The 18,184-nt window shown below is 39.4% G+C and overlaps 2 long non-coding RNA genes across 2 annotated transcripts; one reads left to right on the forward strand and one right to left on the reverse strand.

Moving 5' to 3' along the window:
• Positions 1-13,495: 13,495 nt before the first annotated feature.
• LOC148351783 (uncharacterized) lies at positions 13,496-14,962 on the forward strand. Its single transcript, XR_015852927.1, has 2 exons — positions 13,496-13,733; positions 14,498-14,962. It is a non-coding gene; the product is annotated as an uncharacterized LOC148351783 (long non-coding RNA).
• Positions 14,963-15,045: 83 nt separating this feature from the next.
• On the reverse strand, positions 15,046-16,218 carry LOC148351784 (uncharacterized). The gene is made up of 2 exons (XR_015852926.1): positions 15,840-16,218; positions 15,046-15,425 (listed from the first exon to the last, which is right to left on the reverse strand). It is a non-coding gene; the product is annotated as an uncharacterized LOC148351784 (long non-coding RNA).
• Between the last annotated feature and the right edge of the window lie 1,966 nt (positions 16,219-18,184).

Below are 18,184 nucleotides of genomic sequence, written 5' to 3' on the forward strand. Positions count from 1 at the left end.
TTGCGTCATAGAAGACCTGGAAGAAAAATGATTGACCCATTTTGAGTAATAAAAAAAACCTCAAGAATGGCAAAAAAGTAAAATAAAATAATAATAATAATAAAACATCCTGGAAAATTCTTAAATATCCTGGGAAATCAATGTTCCTCACTCTCTTTCCCCCTGTCTTTGAGCTGTAGAGATGAGTGTTTTTCTGAAAGGGGGGTATCGGTACACCTGGGGGTACTTGAGAACACATCACTGAGGACTTGAGATTCTAAAATAGTAAGGAAGCAGCAATTAAAAACGAATGCTTATTTCTGCACGGAAAAACAAAAAAAAACGACAAAAAAACTAAAGCAATCAGCAGAAAATATTTTAGTTAATTTCATTTCCAGATATATGTTTTGCCTACAACAAAGAATGTGGTTCTATTTTATATATTAAACATCGCTTTGTCAAGAACCGGAACAAGAGGAGGACCCAGATGCGTGACGTTTCTCACACAAGCTGTATTTTACGGGAAATGGAGCAGTCTTGCAGGGTAACCCAAAAAACCACTGATTCGGCCATCGTTGGGCGGAAGACGTAAGGCAGCAGTCTGGCGTGGAATGACAGGAAGCCAGAGGCTGACGAGATCGATACCAACTGCACGACAATCATTGGACAGATGGGGTCGATACCGGACAGGAAGGCATAGACAGTATTGATATCAGGCACTGGAGACTGGAGTCCGATAACAAGCAGGACGAGATAGACGGAAACAATACCAGACACCGGAGATCGCTAGCAAACAGAACAAAATAGCCGAAAACTTTATTAAACAGGCCAAAATAGACGGGAATGATACCGGACAGGAAACACAAGCAGGAAACCAGACAAAGTCAAAACCCAATTCTTGCGGGTGCAGATGTTCGTTAATGGACTGACAAAGGGTGAGTAAGAGCTCTGAGCTTAAATAGGAGGGAAGCCAATCAGTCAACGAGCCGCAGTTGGCGTCAAACGGGTGGGGACCATTGGGTACCATGGGCAACCGTGACATGCTTAAAAGGTCAGGGTTGGCTTATTTTCACTTTTAATGCACACTGTTATTAGATTCCAAAATTTTAGAAATATGGGTTTGTTACAAAATAAAATTGTAAAATATGCACACAATTATAGAATATGTTATATTATTTTACCATATTTTCTGTTATTTTACCATATGTATACCTAATTTATATTAAGAAAAAACATTCAAATTATTGTTGTTTCCACAATTATTGTTGTTTTTGATTTTTACAGAAATAAAATTGAGAAAAAAATAGATATAAATACTCAACATTAGAAAAAATACTTGCTTATTTTAGTTATTGTTGAATCGTAAAGTTTTGCTTTTTCCGCCTTGCTGTCTATAATGTCAAGGATCCATATTAAATCAGTTAGGAGTATTCAGTTTAAAATACCTTATTTGCATAAAAAATAAAACAAGAAACATTTATTTAAATGTATGAACAAAAACAAGTATAAAATGACAAAAATATTGGCAATTATAATAATAATATGATAATAAACTGGTGCATGACTTATAAGTACAGAGCTACTTTTACGTCTATAGACGTTTTTCCACAATGTACATACTAAAAGGAACGGCAGAAAAAAATGCAGCGATGATTGCTTTTATAGAATTGTTTCACTTATGCACAATATCAATTTTAACAGTAATTTGCATGGATACTTTTTGAAAAACATAGGTTCACACTTTCTAAGAAATGACTGGTTTCACAATTGATTAATACAGGTACCGTTTAAGAGAAATTCAACCAGACAAAGGTGTTGTGCTTCATTACATAAAATATTTATAAGAAAATAAAAACCCTGCTGAGATAATTGATGATAATAATGAACTTCCCTCATGCCATGCCATTTTTGGCAATATATGTCAAATAATATACTGTAATTCTTTGTTTAGCCAGGTTAAGGAGAACCCCACGATATGCAAAAATCCGTGAAATCGTCCTCCCCTAATTTTTGATACTTGCTTTGCTGGCCCCGCTCACTGCAATATTCAACGCAAAATAATGGATCATGGGTGCTATTCATTTTAGCCGTAAACAACGAAAATATTGTCACTACTCTTGACACAAATTTGCTCTCTCGGCCCCCACTCTCCGTATTCCTTGACTCAGGATAATCGATCCCGGCTAAAACAGGGCGGTTCACAATGGGGGTCACAATGGCAGGCTTCAGCGGCCTACCCTGAAGAAAAAAAAGCGCTATGTTGGCCACTGCTCTAGGCAATGTTCAACTGTGAATAATAAATCACGGCCATAAATGTGGATTTCATTGTACTCAGATTAGAACGGTCTGCCCCCTGACCCAAATGCCTTCAGGTGGTACCCACTTGCAAATATAGAAATTTGGATAATGGATCACAGCCGCACGAGTGCATTTCATTCCAGGAGGGAATAAGAGCAAAAAAAGGAGACGCCAGGACCAGCAACTAGTGGTCTCCACTCACAGAATTATGGGACAGGGGATAATGGATACCAGCCGCACGAGTGCATTTCTTCCCAGGAGAGAATAAAAACAATAAGAGTCACCAGGAACAACAACTACTGGTCTCCACTCACAGCAATATGAGGTAGAGGATAACGGATCATGGCCACAAGAGTGTAGTTCTTTTTTTGGTGGACAGAACAGCAGGCATGCCAAAAATGTGTTCTACTAGCCCAGCCATTGGGATAATGGATCACTGCTGCTATAGTGCAGTTCACCTTTTGTTGGATTAAATGGCAAAATAAAGAGTGACTAGGCCCGGAAAAATATTCTCTGATGTCCCCCTCTCGCTGCAATATTCGACGGGGGATAAGGGATTACGGCTAAATGAATTTAAGTCACTTTTTGGTGGACAGAATGGCAAAAAAGAGACCCCAGATCCAGCGAAAATGTACTTTACCTCGCTTGCAGCACTATGCGGTACGGGATAATGGATTGCGGCTGCACTAATACAGTTCACTTTTTGGAGGACAAAACAGCAAAAAGCCGTCAGGCCCGACTAAAATGTGCTCTGCCCCTGATTGCAGCTATATGCAAGCGGGGATAATGGTGGAATATTTTTCAACCCCGTCATGCCGTGCGGCCACAAAGCACAAATTACCAAGGTTTTCCAGCTTTCCAACGTATACATCCAGTGCATAAAATGTATATTTTCCCCCTATGCATCTGTGGTTAATAAACAAAAAGCCACATTTTGCAATCCCACAGGGAGCAAACTGCGAATGCAAAGCGACATATATCTGCACATATCCAGATTGAAGTCCATTAGCGGTGAGCCGAGAGAACACCCAGCATGACTCTCACCTGCTTGCTTCGAGACCCCCCGGGCAGCCTCACATCTCCACAGACACAAATGAGTGTACCTTCGCTAACCCTCAACTCTGAACTGCCTACGCTAACAGGATGTGTCGTGCATCTATAAACACGAATTCAAACTACATTCGGTTGGACGTGCGACGCAGCGGGCATCGTCCGATTTCAATCTCTCCAATCAGTCCAGTCCAATGAAGTGTTTGTTTTTTCCCCCCGTACCCAAATAGATGCAAAGTGGAAATAAATATGTTTGGCGAGTGGAGAGCCGTCGTTTCTTTGGTCGAATTTGATCCTCTAATGAAAGTCACGGCAGTGTCTCCCATCCGGAACATCCTCTTGTATCGTTGGTCTTGGCAATCAAAAAATGGTCTTTGGCACAAAAACAAAAGATGATCATTTAAAGTAAACAATAGAGGTATGCTTTGATGTCCAGGAAATATTTGATCAAGTTTATTATGGAGGCAGCACGGCGGCACAGTGGTTAGCGCGTGTGTGGCACAGTTCAGAGGTCAGGAGATCGAACCTCCTGTGTGGAGTTCACATGTCCTCCCCGTGCTTGCGTGGGTTTCCCCTGGGCACTCAGGTTTCTTCCCACATTCTAAAAACATGCATGTCGGGTTAATTGGCAGGTCCAAATTGTTCCTAGGCGTAAGAGCCAGTGAGTTGTCTGTCTCTGTGTGCCCTGCGACTTGCTGGCAACCAGTTCAGGGTGTCCCCTGCCCACTGCCCGAAGATAGCTGGGATGGGCTCCAGCACCCCCGCGACCCTACTGAGGATTAGCGGTGCAGCTAATAGATGGATGGATGTTTATTATGGATCGTTTAATTGGATTAAATAGCCATTGTTTTTTTTCTAAATCCCCAAAATACACATCAGTGCTACCAAATACTAAAAATCATCTCTACTTAACCAGGTCAATTTTCAGCAAATTACAAAATTCACATTTAATGTTAATACTATCCAAAAATAAAAACAAAATCAAGCAATACTGAGTTTGTATTGACAATGTTTATTGTTCCTTATGGTACATTAGTGCCATCGGCTGGATACTTGCAGTAACAGCAGGTTTCGTGTGTGTTTTATTTAAGTGATAACATTGTCTATGAACCAATTCCCTGCTTAAAATGGGTCTCTTAAATGCTACAATCTTAATCCATACTCTCGATCAGGGGTATCCTTTTTGGTGCCCGTGTGCACCAGATATCCCCTAAGACCACCAAAGTAGCCAGCAAAATTGTTCTAAACATAAATAATGTGGTATTTCCTAAGATATTTGATTTCTAATTGGCATGTTGTTCAGTACTTTACTGAGCCTTACACCCTGGTAATAACAAAGTAATACCATAGTAATAACAAAGCAACAACAGAGTAATAAAATGGAATTTTAGAAATGCATATCACACTGAAAAGCTTTCTTGCTAATCTGTAACAAAAAAGTATCTGCTTCGAAAAGGTTGGCGACCCTGTTCTAGACACCAATCAATAAAGGGACATTGTTTATTATTTAGCGCCTCTTAGTGGTTAAAAAAGCATTTCTCATTATATGAACAACCAATTAAAAAAATCAATACAAGGAACTTGTTTTTTTTAATAATCACAGGTTAAGAATTTTGACACGATTATCTGACATCTTGCTGCCACGGGTATCCCCAAAAAGCAAAAACCCTATGAAAGGGAAAAATATGAGAAGAACAATACTGCGGATTGGTCACTTTAAGTCTCCATAGCTTGTGTTATTGCTTTTGCTTTTAGCATGACATTTGCATGACACCATTCAGGGACATCGAGTGGTAACATATTACACAGTGTTTTTTTAAGCAGTTTCTAGCAATAACTATACAACTGATGCCAACTTTCCGAAAAAAAAAAAAAAAAGCAATACCCCTCACTGGGTTTTAAATCGGGGCTCATTATATCACAGTCATTAGAGTTAAGTGTTTTGTTGTTTTTGTGTTTAATTGCCATTCACCAAACAGGATTTGGCCTCATTCGCACTGTCCTTTAACAGGAACCAGACAAACCCCATCAGACTTTCAAGGTTTGTTTTCCGACATTATCCAAAGCGTCAATGTTAACGAGCCAACCTCAAAGTCACATTTCCTGTGTCTCATCGGGCACTTAAAGGCGATAAAGACGACACATCGCACGGCCCTCTCATCTCAAGTTCATCGTCGTCTAACGCTTGAAACCAATCCAAAGACATGATGCACATTTAGCGATGTATTCAATTAACCAATGCGAAATGTCTCGTTAATAACTGATCAAGGGTGGTCATTAAAGTATAATTTAATGGCGCTCCGTATTTCCCAACTGTTCCCCTAAGATACGATCATTAGAACGCCAAAGTGCCGGTGGCTTGGTGGCCTCTAAAGCGTTTCAAAGAACATTTCAAAAGCACCTCAATGACTTTTAACTCATTCAATGTCAACATATATACATACATTTTCAGGTGCTTTGTCTCTGGGTGCCCAAACGTGAATATATGTTTTTCTTGTTGTTTAAAAAAACCCCACAATTTTAAAGGGTTTGGCAATACACATCAGTAACTACCAAGCCCCTGGGAATGGTTTCAGTATGATGAATAACCATAAGATGGCAGGAATGGTTTTGATCAGATCGTCATCCACACATCAAAGAAGTCCACTTTCCCAGTGATGCTTCCTATATCCAATTAATAAGTGTGTGTAGGCGGCCCCATGTGGTGAGTAAGCAAAGTGAGGCAGTGTGTTGAGACCCAAGATATATTGACAAATAGTAGTAGGCAGCAAACTCTTCAACAGAGCTTATTCTTCTCAAAAAAAGGTGACAAAGTCCCATTGTCTTCGTCTGGTCAAGGACAGATAACATTCCATGCAAGTAAGAAGGAACGCTGTTGCCCAACGGAACAGAATAGCCATGGTGATCAAAATCGTGTGATCAACGGAAACATCAGATGCTGAAATCTTTTTGCAAAGTTTGTGGATCTTGTATGCATTGTTGATGCATCAGTTCCGTGTTCTAGCAATAAAAAAATGTTTTACAAGCAAAGTGTCAATGGGTTTATGGAAAACATTGTTTAGATATTGGAGGTATCACACATGCAAAATAATAAACTAAAAGCATAGAAGTGAAGTGCATCCTTCTACAAAAAGCTGTTTGAATATCAGTTTTCCTGAAACGAGTATTTTCAATAAACTAAGCAATGTTCAACTGTGATTTACTAAACAATGGTGTAAAAGCTAGAGACAAGATAAGGGTTGAAGCTTTCTTTGGATGTCCTATGTCTTCACAGCTACAAAACAAAATGTTCCATAGGCCATCAAAAATGAATTAAATGGGTTAAAATTGTCTGGCACCAGCACTCCCAATTTGAGGAAAACGTCTGGCATTGGATGAATAAAGGTACAATAAAAAAGAAAAGAAAAAAAAATCAGAAACTCCACGATTGGTCACTAGCCGAGCGCGCCTAATGATGCGACGTGAAGCTACTTTTGTTTTGCATATCTATTTGATATTCATGAGGTGTCCAAGCACACTGCCTTGACATGTGTCTCAACGGAGATAAATTATTGAGAGCTCTTTTGAATGAGGCGCTTGAAAAGCAGCAGCCATTAATAATGAACCAGTCTGTGTACTCTTATAATTGTTCCATTTTCCCTGGAAAGTCGCACACACGCGGCAGCTCCCACCCCAAAAAAAAATTGGCCTTTGATAACATGTACAATGGCCAGCATGTTCTTTAAATCAGGATGTTTTGTGGACTTGTCCTGGTTTTCACATTTGTGTTCGACACATGAAGTGACACGGGTTGGATCACAGGTCAATGCGAACTGACCATTGCCAGAAACTGTACCCAAGTCATATATATATATATATATATATATATATATATATATATATATATATATATATATATATATATATATATATATATATATATATATATATATATATATATATATATATATATATATATATATATATATATATATATATATATATATATATATATATATATATATATATATATATATATATATATATATATATATATATATATATATATATATATATATATATATATATATATATATATATATATATATATATATATATATATATATATATATATATATATTTATATATATTTCGTTGTCACAGCATATCCCATGTTGTAACAATGACAATAAAGGCATATTCTATATGACCTTTTGCCACATTTCAGACTTCAAACATAAAGATATAAAACTGTAATTTATTGTGAAGCATCAACAATAAGTGGGACACAATCATTGGATATTTTAACTTTTTTAACAAATAAAAAACAAAAATGTGGGTGTGCAAAATATTCAGCCCCATTGAGTTAACTCCTTGTAGCTCCACCTTTTGCTGCGATTACAGCTGCATGTCTCAGTTTTGCTATGTCCATCAGTTTTGCACATAGAAAAACTGATATTTTTGCCCATTCCTCCTTGTAAAACAGCTCAAGCTCAGTGTGGTTGGATGGAAAGCGTATGTTAACAGCAGTTTTCAGTTTTCCACAGATTCCCAATTTGATTGAAGTCTGGACTTTGACTTGCCATTCTAACACCTTGATATGTTTTTTGGGGTGAAGCATTCCGCTGTAACTAGTCAATGGTAGGTAGCCAGGCACTTTGAAAGATTATTTTAATCAAGAAACAAGAAAAAAAAAATATTTATGTCGACAAACATGCTTAAAATGAGAAAATATTTCTGATAATGGCAAAATAAGTTACTTTTTGCAGCACAGAACTGCATTTGCAAGGTGATTTAAGCAGGCAGCGCGTAATATACGAGATACACAAATTGAAAAACAATAATATTTTGCATCAGTTAAACAAAAACAAAAAAAAGACAAAAATGTCAGAAGGACCAGAACGGAACAGGAAACCCCAGAGCGTTCGTTACAGTTCTTTATTTAGGGAAGTGTACAGGGCTAGCGGGAGACGCGTTGGCTGTCGGACATCAGCAGCTTCAAAACACGTGGCCAATCGGAGTGCGGAAGTCTAGCAGGTCAAGTTTACCGGGGCTGGAGAGAAGATCGTAGCGTGGGACGGAAGCAGGTTGGATCGGAGGCAGGCAGAATCAGGTAAACAGATCAAGACGGAACAGGTAATCAGGAGAGTCATACAGGGTACAAACGTAATCCTCAGACGAAGAGGTCTGGGCGTAGCGTGCTTAAGAAGGGAAAATTAGCCAATCAGAGGGCGTCCACGTGATTGCTCCAGGCGACTCGAGTTAGCAATCGCGACAAAAACAAGGTTGCATATAATGCATCATCAATACCTACTATAGAGCTTTTTTATTTGTATCGATAATCATTTGTTATTTTAGAAGGATATATTGTGATGTATTGTTTATAATATTCCAGACAATCTAATGAGGATTATAGATATTGTTTATGGTAATATTTTTTATGTGGCCAGATATCATATTGTTATCGGATCCTGTATTAATATGTCAAACCGCTAAACCTCGACTAGTACTGTGGCATAGCTTAACTTTCTTCAGGTAAAAAAGTCAATTTTTTTTTTCACAGCAAACTTGTTTAAGAGGACACGGTGTAATATTTGACCACAAGATGAATAGTGCATCAGAGTGCTACCAAACACAAGATACAATGCAAACTACTGAGACTCAAAGTGACAAAACAGAGCCAGTTTTTGTCATTTATTATTTCCAACCGTCACAAAGTTTTTAGCGCTACCCATAGCAGCAAGATGTCAGCTCCCTTTTGACAGGCCTTATGTTAATTAAATATAGTACACTTTTCTCAACTTATGGGTATTTAAAAAAAATACACGTTTAAATGATAGTTAATGTATTTTGCTTCTTATTCTAATGAATAGTGTATAGTTTTTGTTTTTTTTAAATAATTACGTTTGTTTTCACCACTACAAGGCACCTATTAATACAACATGTACCTGTAAGTTGATGTATTGGTTCCGTTTTACCCCATCAATTCCATTAGTATCCAAAAAAGATTTAGTGTTGAACATTTTGAATTTAAAGAAACCGGGGTAATTTAATTTTGCACATGAGCTCTAGTGTCCTCTGAACCTGCCACTGTACTGCTTCTACGAGGATATTGGAGAAAACACATGTAATGCGTAGGTAAAGGATGTCCTCCAATGGCTTAAAAGCCACCTTCTCCTTCACCTTGCAAGCTCACCCCTTTTCCTATTGCCTCCCCCATCTGGCCTTCAGTTCCAGACAAAAGCACCTAAAACGTCAGCTCTCCTCACGGCGTCTCCGCCAAGAGCAAAGACGCACCGTCTCCATCTGTCCTCCCGTCTTTCCATCCTTTTGCCCTTCTTATTCTCTTCCTCAGTCAATTATACCGATGTCTAATGCTCTCTCCGTGCTGTAGAGAGCGGACAGAGTATCTATCATACTTTTTTGGCGATGATTCTAGGGGGAGGGATGCTGTCGGGCAGAACATCCATTTCTCCGGGCTGGAACGATGCCAGTCGGCCGGGGATCAAACCTTGGCCCTCGGCCCGGCAGCAGGCTTCTATGACTCCTTCCCCTCCCGACCAGATCTGGGCCGGTTCCATGTGGGCCAGCAGGAGGCAGCTTCATTTTTCTCAATATTTATATACAGATTCCTAATCTATTGTTTGTTCTTGCGAGCGTGTTCCCAATGAGCACTGATGGGACTAGTGTGGAGAAATAATATCTCAAATACCTGCTGGTACTCGGGGGTACTGAAAAGCAATGTAAACTTGCACGAAGGCTTGCAGAGGAAATTGAAACAGATTTTTGTCAAGAAAAACTGTTTCCCATCCATAACAATTCAATCCACAGGAAGCCAGTTACAAAGTCATTTTCTGGCTGTATATCAGTGCTCTCCAACTTTTTTCAAGGTGAGAGCTACTTTGTGTTACTAATTAGCGAAAAGGGCACCCAGTTTGATATGAATTTCTAAAATAACAACAAATTGGGTTATTACTGCGTTATTTCTATGTTATTCCTAGGTTAATTATCGGACGTGTTGTTAAATACACTCAGTTCACCAATAAAACAAAAGCATTTGACTAGAAAATCACTATTACCCAGAACAAGGAGAGCTTTTTTGAGAACAGGTCCGGAGGCACCTCAGCTGTCCTTAGGGGGCACCACAATGGAGACCCCTGCTATATGTAGTCACTCCAAACATTACAGTTCAGTCTCTTTCTGTGTAGTCCTCTTTCATGATTGCAATGTAATTACTACAAGAGTTGGACATTGAATATTGTTGACATTGGGATTAGACATGGCACTCCAGATTATACTGTATATGTTATAAAGAAGTGAAGGAAAAAAATATGATGAGAAAAATATATTTAAAAAATTCAAGCACAAATATTTACAAAGTACTGCTTGAAGACTGGTCCGTGTTGTAAGTGCATCAGTCAGATTATGTCTTGTTATTATTTTGTAATTGGTGTATACAGCAGTGCTTTTCAACCAGTGTACTGTGAGACATTGTCTAGCGTATAGTAGCATATTGGACACATTTATCTTTACAAAAAAAAAAGTGCAGTATCTCGGCTTTTTTTCAGTGAACAGCCGAGTAACTATAATATCTATCTATATCAGTAGCAGATAGCTGTTTCTGTTTTTGTTATATACACTAAATATTTGCTCATAAGGTTGTGCAGTAGTAACATATTTTTTAATGATGAAGCTGTTCAAAATTACACTGCAAAGCATAATAAAATAATCACATAAAGCGAATATTGATATATTAATCATTATTTTCTTTTTTTAACTGATAAAAACAATCTGAATGTTAGAACGTAGGATACAGTTTTGTTCCACTGGTAATATGCTGTACTCATTTTAAGAATTTGTTTTCCTATTTTTCTCCACGAAAAAGAACAACTATGTAATATGTATTAAATACCAATATTACAGCAAATAAGGCAACATTATAATTTCAGGTTTGAAAAAAGAAATCTAATCCTGGATATTTTAAATATTGTCAAAGAACAGTATGCCTAGAATTTTTTTGGGGTGTAAAGAAGTTTGTCTTGGCAGAAAAATGACGAAACAGAACAATCGGGATGATTTTGTCTATTCATTATTTTGTTGCTAAAATATATAATGATTGTCCTTTTTAACAAAATACTATCATATAATATTAATCATAAATAGTGATATTTTTCTCATCTAACTATGTATAGTCCTTATGTTGTAGCTGCTGACACAGTAGTCACTACGCTGCATTAGTCCGTTTTAAGTTTTAATGTTAGTTATTAATTTGTGGTAGGCATAACATTCAAAATAGGCCTTAGAGCAGGGGTGTCAAACTCGTTTTAACTCTGGGGCAACACGATAGAACAAAAACTCTGTCAGGGGCTGGACTAGTAGATTAAAGAGAAAGAAAAAGAGAGCTCACGAAATAAGAGAAAGAGGGAGGGAAAAGGAGAGAAGGCGGGACAAAGAAATAAAAAGAGAGAGAGGGAGAGAGCGTGAGAAACAAAAGATAAAAAGCTGTGAGAGAGGGGGAAAAGAAAGGGAGAGGAAGAAAGAAATTCAAAGAGAAAAAGAAACACAGAAGGAGAGAAAAGAGAAAAGAAAGCGTGAAGGGTATGAAGAGAGAAAGAGAACAGAGAGAAAAGGAAAAAAGGAAGTTAGAGCAAAATAGGTTAAAAGACAGAGAGAGAGAGAGAGAGAGAGAGAGAGAGAGAGAGAGAGAGAGAGAGAGAGAGAGAGAGAGAGAGAGAGAGAGAGAGAGAGAGAGAGAGAGAGAGAGAGAAAGAAATACAGTGTCTTTGTGAGAGGCACCTGGCTTTTGCTACATCAAGTTGACATATTTCAACCTGCAGCTTGTTTTTCTCTTGCGCTTCTCTGAGTGTTGTCTCGCGGGCCGGATTCAATCCCTTTGCGGGTCTGATCTGGCCTGCGGGTCGCCTGTTTGACACCTACGCCTTAGAGGATCTTATTTTTGTGTAGACATTGTATTGTAATGGAGATACTGTCAAGATAGATGGAGTTAACCCCGTTTGTTATGTCCAATCGTTTTATAGCTGGTATAGATTCACCATAAGATGTATTATTTTTATTTAGTCTATTATTTCAGGCTGGTATGCCATTGATACACCCTTTGCAGTGTTTTGCAGATGTATAAAAAACATTTTTTTGGATCTTTTACACAAGAGAAACACTTGTTAAATAAATTGTAAATCTTCTCTTCCTTCTCCCACCTGAAATTCAACATTTGCCTCCATCACTGAGGACCTCACATGGACCCTCAACACCACACAGCTGGTCAGCAAAGGTACCAGCGGATGTACTTCCTATGGAGGCTGAGGAAGTTTGGAATGTCAAGCAAAATCCTCAGCAACTTCTACATCTGCATCGTGGCGAGCATCCTGACTAGCTGCATCACTGCTTGGTGCGGCAGAATAACAGCCATGGACCGCAAATGCCTGCAGAGAGTGGTTAAGAACGCTCAGAGGATCACCAGGACTCCACTGCCCTCTCTGCAGAGCATGTACCACCAGAGTCCACAGGAGGGCTTGGCTGCTTCTATCGTTAAAGACCCCACCCACCTACAACACAGACTGTTTACACTTCTACTCTCAGGACTGAGGTACAGGAGTGTGAAATGCAGGACAGCCCGTCTAAATAACTATTAGTACCCCTCTTCTATCAGACTCTTAAACGGGTGCTGAGCAAACAATACACCACAGACACGTTAAGCAAAGTACAGACACTTAAAACTGGACCATACTTGAACTATTCTTGCCTTACAGTCACTTTCATCTGTGTTTTATCTTATTTTTATCTCATTGCCTTTACTCACCTTGAGAAGAATTTCATTGTGCAGGGAATCGTGGTTCTTTACCGTGCATTAGACAATAAACACTTTGAGTCTTAAATCTTGGGAATGTTTGGTGTTCTAGCAGACGGTGAGACATCGGCACTAGTTCCGCACAGCACTGCAAACGGACTGCGCTCAAGAAAATAAAGTAACTTCCGGTCGGATGAGTCTGCAAATAATCTTTTCATTTTTATTTATGTTTTCATTCTCAGACAACTCTCAATCCCTTTACCTGGAAAACAGAAATACAGCAGAAAAAAAGTGAATAAATCTCACCTCATGGATACCTTAGCCAAGTTGCCAGAGCTGCAAGAGGTAAGGGGGAGTTCATAATCAAAACAGACTCAATGGCTGAGTCCCATTCTTCGCACTTTCACTCGCTATGTGCCCTAGTCACTCGGTTTGCGCGTTCACGTGAAAATGGGGTGTGTCCCGATACTCTCAAGACCGAGGCAGAAGTGCCCTCAAACCATGTCGTAGCCACTTCAAGACCGAGGGGGCTCTCGACCTCACTTGGCGGCGAAGTGACTACCCAGAAGGCTTTGCGAATTCTCAATATCAACAAACATGCCCGGAAAGGAACCGCACAAATGTAAGTAGTTTTCCACAACCACGCATGTATTTGCAACAAAATGTATTGAGATATCTTAGTTAGACGTAAATGCAATAGAAAATCGTATTTTCGCGTTAAAACACGAACATTGCAAAATCGCTACTTTACGAAGTGCACTAATCTACCAAGGGAGCTGGCAAAAAAAAATCTTCACGCTACAAACTTTAAAGTAGGATAACTGGGCAGAAAATCACGGTTCAGCCCATCCCTGTTTTTATCTTAAACGAGTCGTCCTTTTACATCTACTGTACATGGCCAGTCGCTAAAGGAGCATAGTCAGAATACCGTTCTGAACATAAGCGCTTGTTTACTGCACACAATTTCGGGTGTCGTGTTTTATTTACAATATGATTCTTTCATGTGAGATCAGAATGCATTAGTTTTCATCATGCATTATGAGTAATGTCTCCGAATTTCACGTGGAAATACAGTTGAAACAAACTACTATCACATAGTCCACTGCCTTCTCTGTAAACACATATTAAGTAAACTAATTACCTTCTCAAAATGTTGTCCAAATGTGGAGACAATTCTAAAGCATATGTGATGCTGGCCAATAGAAGGCTCATACAGCCATAAGAATAACATGTCAATTTTGTGTATCTATTCACTATCAAATAATTATCCAGAACACATCCTATAATTTCCTGTCTCACATCAACTTGCTGAGCATCCTATACTCAGTTGTTTTTGTACAATACATCAGCATTAAGTAATTCTTGTTTTTTCCACCCAACCTAAAGGCCACTGTAGAACGTCCCGTGGAAGAGCTGGTCACCATCACAGCTACCACGCCATCCACACCACCGGGCACGTCGTTGGCACCTTCTAATCCGGCGCCAAACCCCAAATCACCCAGAAAAAAAAGGAAGCACGATACACTCCTTGACTTTTTGAAAGCGGAGTCTGCCGGAGTGAGGAAAAGGCTCGAAGAAACTGTGGCCAAAACTGAGCGGTTCCCGTCCTTTTTGGGAAGCTCGTGGACAAATTTCCAGAACAGTGACATCTCTGCAATGTTTCCCTTTGTTTTATAAAAGGATAATATTGTTTTTTTTATTAAGAACTCAATGAAGTTCCAGTTTGTGTTTTCCAGCTTCATGGAAGTATTGGTATATTTTTGTTAAAATTTGTGACACATTATTTACTATTATGTATTTTGGCCCAATGTGAGTTTGTTTTTCTGAAAGTAAACTATTATTTAAGCTGGAGTGATTTGTAGTTGTTTTCTTTCCAACAGTCACATAGTTCACACACAGTATCTCACATCATTATGAAATAAACCACCAAGGTGTTACTCAAAATGAAGATGTTTATTGAATAGTAATGCAGAAAAGCACATAATGCAAATGTGGGTCTGACTTAAAGAGCCTAAATATGGCTTTTGGGCAATTTATTCCATATTAACTGTGGACAATTCTTTGTACGGTGGACCTGGGAACCCTGAAGACCCGTGACACCACACGGTAGGACAGAGCGTGGGCCAGCCAGTACACGTAGATCAGGACCTCCAGCCACGGCCCTGTTCCCTCTTTAGCAGCTCATGCAGGGCCCACATAACCTAACCTTCTTGCTCAACCTTAAGTCCTGAATGAGTTCTGACTCCACATCCAACCATAAGCACAGGATGGGAACATTCCTGTCCAACCTGTCCACGCTTATGGGACAGCCACTCTGGAACACAATAGATAACAATTTAGACATAAAAGTGGGCATAGAAAAGAAAAAGACCGCTTTAACTGTGATGTAAGCATCATGAAAAAATGTTGAAATGACCTTTTTTATATCCAATGACAACTCTTTTGAATTAAATTCCTTATGAACTAAGGTTTTTGGGTCGTACAGGGAAGTTTGGTGACGATATTATGTCAGCTTAAGGGTCAGGTGGACTGTTCTTGTGTTTGTTTACTTTTCGTCATGTCACACATTCAAAACCCCTACTATATGTCATAAAATGGCATTAAGATACTAATAAGTAGATTGCCATTTATGTCTACACAAACATAGGGTATTATGTGAACGTGCATTGTATGTTAACTCTTACTGTATTTGACCGAACGGGTCATTTTTTTTAATGAGTGTACGTACCTTGTAAAGATGAATCAGCACTACATAGCGCCAAAGCTGTCTTCAGTATAGCACATTTCTCCTCCGTTGATTGGAGACACGGAAAAGATGATGAGCTTTCAGGCAATCGGTAATAACACAGCTGTAGCGGGCATTTTTAACGTTGCACGAACTCTCCAACTGACACACTACGTTGAGACTCGAGTTGTTTACATGTGACGTAGGCCTATACGTCACTAAGGTCTACAGCCAATTAATATTACCGCCATCTCCTGGACAGGGGTGGAACCTTGCAAGTCTTGTCCAAACCTTTTCCACTTTGCACTCCACTCGATGAGGGCACTCCTCTATCGAGGGACCTCACTGGAGGGTTCTCGGGGCCGAGTGAGAGAAATGGGATTGGGCCAATATTTCATCACTTTGCACAGACATTTTTGCCTCTCTGGGCCAATTTTGTTGATGGGAAATCCACACCTTGAAAAGGGCAACGCTCACAAGTTATATTTTTGTCTGCTCACGACACATCGTCAGCCTTAGGGCTCCTTTTTTTTTTTTTTTTTTTGTTCACTTTGATTTGCATAGAGTTGATAGCCAAATACAAGCAATGAATTAAAAAGAAAAGTCTGCGGAAGGGCATGTTTGTGAGGGATTTTGAAAAAAAAGGACCTTGTACATAATCAAACCCTCATTTTTTAATCTTGTTTTAATGTTTAGGAAGTTGCTGTCATCTTTTCTGACACTGGCAACCTAAGAGTCATGTATATATATATATATATATATCGTCATGTCTTAAAAGTATGGTGCTATCATTCAGGAGGAAATAATACAAGAGAATGTAAATTCATGTATGGATTAAAAATGACGTATTGGTTAAAGGGGCAGCACGGCGGCGCGTCCGTGGCACAGTTTTGACGTCAGGGTTTAAAATCCAGCTACCAGCCTTCCTGTGCGGAGTTTGCATGTTCTCCCTCTGCTTGCGTGGGTTTTCTCCGGGCACTCCGGTTTCCTCCCACATTCCATAAACTTGCATGTCAGGTTAATGGCCGGTCTTAATTTTCCCTGGGTGTGAATGAGCAAGTTAGTTGTCTGTCTCTGTGTACCCTGCGACTGGCTGGTGAAGTTATATACCAGTTCAGGGTGTCTCCTGCCCACTGCCTGAAGATAGCTGGGCTCTGGCACCCCGCGAGACCCTACTGAGGATAAGCAGTGCGGATAATGGATGGATATCGATTACAAAGCTTCCATTTAAATTTTCTTAATTTGTTTTCAATTACTCTCAAGACAATGGTATCTTTTTGTTCTTAGGGAAAAAACTAGTCAATTTCACTTCACTGCTGATCCGATACACGCTGCATACCAGACTTGAGAAAGTCAAAGGCTAACAAGTGAAAGGCGAGCTTGTGTGTGGGTGCGCCAAATCAATAGACAAGAACAACCGTACCTCAACCCGCTGGAAACATTTTGCTGCCGCGGGCTTGGAGTGGAGGTTGCACGTTTGATGGGGATGCTGTTGTTGAGACGGAGCTCGCTGGAGGTGGACAGAACCCTGTGATGAGAGTGAAATAACGATCTTGGCATCCCGGCGGTTTAGTTAGCCTTGTAACCTCTGTCTACGAGTATTCAACTAGTCTTGTGATTGTGTGCGCTCACAGGCATCAGAGCGGCAACCCAAGCGCAAAGGGAGACGGCAATTCCCATTTGCAAATCCAACCCGCAGGTTAGCCGCTGTACTTCTGCCTGACCAGCTGTAAAATTAGGAGCAAACAAGGGTGCTCTTTAAAAACAAGGGCCAGCATCCAATGCTACGCCTCTCCGGGGTGAATAATTTATATTGAAAACATCACCCGCCAAAGCATCAAAAATATGCCCCGGGCGCAAAAGAGCCCTTGACGTGCCAATTTTGTGGATGCTTGTTTTGAAATGCATTTACAACCTTGATCCTCCTGAAGAGACGCCGATGGTTTCACAAAATTCTGTACTAACTCATAATTCAGAGGACTCTGAAAGTCCAATGTTGGTAAAGTTGACCCAAAAAGTTTCACATTCTTTACATCAATCAGACTCAGAATTATTATAGTGTACATTTTTTCAACAAGAAATGTGACATTTACAATTATTGAGTACTTTAGATATTATTAATGGAGATATTTAAAGGGACTTGGTGCAAGATTTAAACAATAGATGTCCCTGTAATGTGTGGTGGAAAAAATAACAAGTGTTTCATAGAATAAGTAAGAATACAAACCTCAGAGACTTTAAGTGACCAAACCGCACCATTTTTCTTATATTTATTTTTGCCCAGCCTTTCACAAGCTTTTGAGATTGTGGGGGTACCCGTAGCAGTAAGATGCCGAAAAATCATGTCA

This window comes from Urocampus carinirostris, chromosome 15 (genome assembly GCF_059441175.1).
Source record: "Urocampus carinirostris isolate Australia breed hairy pipefish chromosome 15, RoL_Ucar_1.0, whole genome shotgun sequence".
Lineage (NCBI taxonomy): Eukaryota > Metazoa > Chordata > Actinopteri > Syngnathiformes > Syngnathidae > Urocampus > Urocampus carinirostris.